Source organism: Homarus americanus, unplaced genomic scaffold (genome assembly GCF_018991925.1).
Source record: "Homarus americanus isolate GMGI-L3 unplaced genomic scaffold, GMGI_Hamer_2.0 scaffold13495, whole genome shotgun sequence".
NCBI lineage: Eukaryota > Metazoa > Arthropoda > Malacostraca > Decapoda > Nephropidae > Homarus > Homarus americanus.
The window spans coordinates 1,679,138-1,685,783 of record NW_024727075.1 but is presented as its reverse complement, the minus strand read 5'-3'; positions in this window follow the sequence as shown (position 1 = coordinate 1,685,783).

Here is a 6,646-nt window from a genome sequence, read left to right as displayed (position 1 = left end):
TGGCGTTTGCACAAATAAATACAGCTCTCTGACTGTCCTTGCGAGATGCATAGTTTAGACTCTTGGAAAAGTTTCCCCAGTACAGTACCCAGAAAATTTCTGGGGATGAGAAAATTTGTCTACCTAGAAATCTCTCAATACTGGAACTGCTCTGCACCAATTATTCTGGCTAATAGAGGTATCAATGTAAACATAATAATAAGTAATAAAATAGTACTATAAGAGTTAAATTTCTACCACCAAAATACGTCAGTCACCTCTGACATGACTTTGCATTATATGCAAGTGCGGTAACTACAGAATTTTCAGAAATGTCTTTCAATGTACTAGTGTGCCTTATGAATAAAAAATACTGTACTGTATGCTGTACAGTAATATAAAGAAATAAGAGTGTAGAGGTATTTTCTGTGTAGAAGAATATCGAGTCATTGGGGAACCTAATCCATTCATATAGTGAGGGATACCTGTAATGTACCCCAGGAACTGAAGTACCACTGGCACTCTATTATGCATCTGTTCTTTTTAAATTGCTTAGTTTTATTTCAGAATGTTGTAATTTTGAAATTTCCACAGAACTGACATATTCCTTATCTAACTGTCCTAAACACACAAGAAAATGGCCAGAAAGAAAAAAGAGGTACCTCAAGATTCAATCTATTTAATTTGCTTAACACAAACATTTTACACATCTTAGTCAATTCAAGAACCTTGTCCTGAATACAGTATATCAGAGCAAGTCCAACAAAATATTTAATACAAATTCAGTCACACCATTCCACAAGGTAATTTTTCAAATTTATTTTCTCAAATACAATGGAATTTAATGGTACTTTCAGAACTGTTTTGTAAAACTTATATCAACTTTAAAGCATAAAATCTGCCACTTGATTAAACCTCTGTTATTCTCTTCAGAATGTGAACTACCATTTTAAACTATGTTGGTGCAATCTAACAAAATTTTTTTTTGGCTTTATGACTGTACAGAAGTAAAATTAGAAATGCATGCTTTACTGCAGCTAGATAACTTCAATAGCCCATAGGTGTTCTTGACCCTAAGTGTTATCTCTTACCCTTGTCATCTCGGTATTGGATTTCAATATGAGAAAATCTCAATGACTTCTTGACTCCACTAGGTATTGTTGTCACACTACCTTGACATGGATCTCAGAAAAAAATAATGGTACAGCGCATTTAAAGAATTCATGTTACAACCCCATGGTGAAAGTTGAGTGGGATAAGCAAGAAAAAGCCCCAAGTGGGAATAAATGAAGGGTGCAAGGCATAGCAACCCTGGTTAAGTTAAAGGGATAACATGATCCTACCTTGCTAGGTGAGAGCACTTGGAAGTTCTACATATAAGCCCATTTTTTATAAACATTCAGGGCAGTAAGTCCAAAGATGAATCCCAAACGTTGGGTTACTTATCGATGTTCAGGATTCCTCTTCGGAATTTCTGTCCCAAATGCTTAAAAAAACGGGCGATAATGTCAAATTCCTTATCTGTAAAAGTGGGTTGCCGATAGTAAGGGCATCCAGCCATAAAACTAGCTTCAAATTTACCTGATGGCAACTACGATACCATGCCATCAGGTAATCACAGCTAACTCGCACAAGCATGGATAATGGCTATAAAAGGTGTTGATGATGGGCATGGATATACCTGTACTGTAAAACTAACCTCTTATCCAACAGTCCTTTCTCCAACTTCATATTTACAATTCTACCATTTCTGGCCACTGGTAGCTCTGTAGAAAAATTTATATTAGGTACTTGAAAACTGGGGGGTGAAAAGCTCTAACAAATATAAGCATTACTTCTAAAAGAGCATTGGCAAAATGAAAGTGAATCAGAATCATTACACTTATTCCCTTCGCGACAGGGACGTCACTTTTAAAATTTTATGTGACAAATGCCATTCGATTTTATTTAGCTTAGAGGGGAGCCCAGACACAAGGGGGTTAAAAACTGCTCTTGGAGATCCCTGATTTGGCAACACAACCAGCACTTAGCTGTATAAAAACATTTGATTTTTGTTAGACTATTACTTATGGCTGACAAAATGTAAAAATTTCCTACAGAGGATACATACTTCAAACTAGGATTTGTTATGCTGAAGTAACATGCAATTTATAACTACAGTACATGGCCTCTGTGCTTGCTGTCACTTGTCAGAAATTCACTAAATGTGCATCAGTTCTTAAGACTTGCTCTTTTACAATGGCAGATGTTTTCACTAACACTACCGTGACTACATTTGGGATTTATTTTTGTGAGAAATGGCTAAATAATATTTGCTTAATTATTACACCTACCCCGGTAACAATCAGGCACTTAAATTACAAGCATGGCAATTAGGGATGAAAATAAATAACATCATTATTCTTTAACAAAACTGTAAGTTAATACTGTACATGAAAAAAAAAGGCTTACGACTAAGCACAGTCCACAATATAATTTGAATTCTGATAACAATAACAAATTAAGTACAAAATATCGTGTTATGATTGTAACATTTATAAAAGTGACATATCTAGTATTAACAATGAAATTCATGATAACTAACTGTGAGAAATTGTTGATTGGCAATTTGCTGTCAACCTTGCAGCTGCCGTATGATTTGCACAATTTCTTATTGCATAGACATGGCATTTTGTTTTAAGTCTTTTAACACAAAAACATAAATTATGTACATGCAGGGAACCACTCAAGTTCAAGAGTGTTGCACATGACAACAGACATGAGAGATGGGATTATTTATTGATATTTTTTTTTACCAAGGTGTATGTTGACACTGGTTTTGAATAACTGTATAGTTGTCCCTCTTTAATGCCGAATTTGCAGGAACACAAATTGCATTTTAAAAACAAAATTTCTCAAATACAATGATTGTTCATAAAAAGCGGTTGTGCACATTGAATACTTCAGCTGTGACGAATTAAAACAATTCTCCAGAAAGCCTTGAAAATTTAAAATTTTTGTCAGTATGAGGAGAATCTTCAACAGCTGACAGTTTGCTGGTGAGTGTCACTTCGATAAGTTTAAGAGGAGGCAGCCTCTTCACCCTGATGCTCTTTTTCATGGTAACATTGTCTACCCAGTGGTTACTTCAAGAGAGATAGAAAAGTTAAGCCATCAGTGTGATTTTTGGAAACCCTAAACTATCTGAGGTTTCTTTGAGAACACTCATGCTGTGTGATATAAAGCAACCAGCATGACAATGAATGGAGTTTGAAAGGTAGTATGGAGGGATTGTGTTTACAATTTAGTAAGTTTTGACATAGACAAGATGCTGTTGTAGCCCACATAACCTGGGATAGAACAATGAAAGTGTTTTCAACAAAGTTGTTTTTGATTCGAGTACATTATGGCATTTAATACACTACTGACTGTACTCTGCACAAATTTGTTTGGAGTACAATATCTTTTACATTTTGTATGCGTAAATTTGTTGAAGTGAAAGGAAATACAGTGAACCCTCACTTTACGCAGTCAATTGAACCCACGGCGGCCCGCGTAAAAGTGAGAAACGTGTAAAGTGAACAACATAACATATGGGATTAATTGAAATAGAGACCGGGCCGACCCCCAAACTCCACTTTTTCAGACACAATACCTACGTTGTAGTAAAAATAACTTCTTAATTTTATGATGGTATGCACACACAATTAATAATTAAGAGAAATATCAATAATATTAGGTTTTTTAACACTTACATTAGTAGAAAAGATGGCTGGGGATGGGGGGTTGGTTCCGAGGCAGAGGGCAGATTATTGGCCCTCACCTGTATCAATTGTATCACTATCCACCACAGAGGCTTGCAAGGCCTCTTTGTCAAACCCCTCAAAGTCCATATCCTCACTATCATTATCACTATCACTGACTTGGGCCGGCTATGGTGGGTGGCGGGTGAAGAACTCGGTAATGTTTTGATGACTGGGCGACCTTGTGTGCACCCTGCTCGCGCTGCTCTTTGCATAAAAGGGTACACACACTGCGAAAAGTGAGCATTCCGGTTTCAGCAGGGTACCGCGTAAACGTGGAAACGCATAAACTGAAACCTCGTAAAGTGGGGGTTTACTGTACAGTATTAACAAAAACTTTCAAGAACCTAACCCATGATGAACACCACCACAAGGGACATCCTTTCAATTATGACCAGATTCTTTGGCTTCTCATGGTGGAAGCCTATCAGTGTCAACATACTGTGGTGGCCTTCAGGCAAATACAGATTCACCAGTTTTGCTGTATCTTTGCCCCAGACCACCTCTATTATATTTAGTTATTATCAGTACTTTAAAAAAAAAAAAAAAAAAAAAAAAATATATATACAGTGGTACCCCACTTAACGTGGTCAATTGAACCCAGAGGGTCCCGCGTTAAGTGAAAACCGCGTTAAGTGAATAACAGAACATATGGGATTAATTCCAATAGAACCCAGCCCGACCCCCAAACTCCACTTTTTGACGACAAATAACTATGTTGTAGTAAAAATAACATCTTAATTTTATGATGGTACATGCACACAATTAATACTTAAGAGAAATAGAGAAATACAGTCGCCAAGTTAATGTCCATTCAAATAATGGACTCAACTCCCTCCCCCTCTTCTCACACTACACTCACTGGCTCTTCCCTCTGAGAAATTTTTGGGGGAAAACCAGGTATAGTAATAAATAATTCCTCAAACTAAAGTTAGGATAATATAATTGACATTGCTGGATTCCTTGTAAGACCAGGAATATTTTGAATATAAATGTCATATATTTATCACAAAAGATAACATAATTACCTAGAACAATTTTTATCTAAAAATTGTATGTTTAATGCAAAATATATGTTGTTTATATTCAAAATGATCACCAAATTATAAGAATTCCAGCAATGTAAATTATATTCTGGCTGGGTAATTTGTATGAATTTTATGAGCTAAAACAGGCAGTCAGGCAGGGTGGCGGGTGGGGGGTGGTGCGAATCTAAAAATAGCTCTCGAGCCGGACACTCACCGCGTATATGATGAAAAATGCCGCGTTAAGTGAAAGTTCAGCTTTGGCAAGGCACCGCGTATATGCGAAAACGCGTTAAGTGAAAGCGCGTTAAGCGGGGTAATACTGTGTGTATATATATATATATATATATATATATATATATATATATATATATATATATATATATATATATATATATATATATATATATATATATATATATATATATATATATATATATATATATATATATATATATATATATATATATACACACAGTAGTGCCAACAGCTCATTGCTGGAATTCTTATCAGACATTGATGATCATTGATTCTCAAACAACATATATTTAAATTAATTTTAGATAAAAATTTAAAAGTATTAAAATTTAGTGGTTATCCCACACATCTCCTTGTGACGGTTGGTGGGGGGTGGGGGGTGGGGGGTGGGGGGGAGGGAGGGACCGACCGACCGACCATCTGTTACCCCGTGAAGAATTATTTTTTTTTTTATTAACTGAAGATATTTGTTTTAGCTCATAAAATTCATACAAATTACCCGGTCAGAATATAATTTACATTGCTGGAATTCTTATAATTTGGTGATCATTTTGAATATAAACAACATATATTTTGCATTAAACATACAATTTTTAGATAAAAATTGTTCTCTAGGTAATTATGTTATCTTTTGTCCAAAATATATGACATTTATATTCAAAATATTCCTGGTCTTACAAGGAATCCAGCAATGTCAATTATATTATCCTAACTTTAATCTGAGGTATTATTTAATACTAAATGTTAAAAACTCTTGAATGGAGGATTGGTGGGGGTGGGGGGAGGGTTGGGACTGACCACACGGTTGGAAGAGGGGGGGAAGGCAAGGTGGGGTACTTTGATTGACAGATAGTGTCGAAGAATATTTTTTTTTTTTTATTAACTGAAGATATTTGTTTTAGCTCATAAAATTCATACAAATTATCCGGCCAGAATATAATTTACATAGCTGGAATCCTTACAATTTGCTGATCATTTTGAATATAAACAACATATATTTTGCATTAAACATACAATTTTTAGATAAAAATTGTTCTCTAGGTAATTATGTTATCTTTTGTCCAAAATATATGACATTTATATTCAAAATATTCTTGGTCTTACAAGGAATCCAGCAATGTCAATTATAGCCCATCTAGCTTTAGTTTGAGATTATTTATTACTATACCTGGTTTTCCCAAAAATTTCCACCAGAGGGAAGAGGCCAGTGGGTGTAGTGTGAGAAGGGGGAGGGAGTTGAGTCCATTATTTGAATGGACATTAACTTGTGACTGTATTTCTCTATTTCTCATAAGTATTAATTATTATTGCATGTACCATGTAAAGTTAAGATAGAATTTTTACTACAACATAGTTATTTGTCGTCAAAAAGTGGAGTTTGGGGGTCGGGCTGGGTTCTATTGGAATTAATCCCATATGTTCTGTTATTCACTTAACGCGGTTTTCACTTAACGCGGGACCCTCTGGGTTCAATTGACCGCGTTAAGTGGGGTACCACTGTATATATATATTTCTTTGTGCTTTTTGTTGTGTATAATAGTTTATTTTAGTAAAATACCAAAAGATGAGGTAACTCTGTACATGGTGACTTTGGAAAAAATG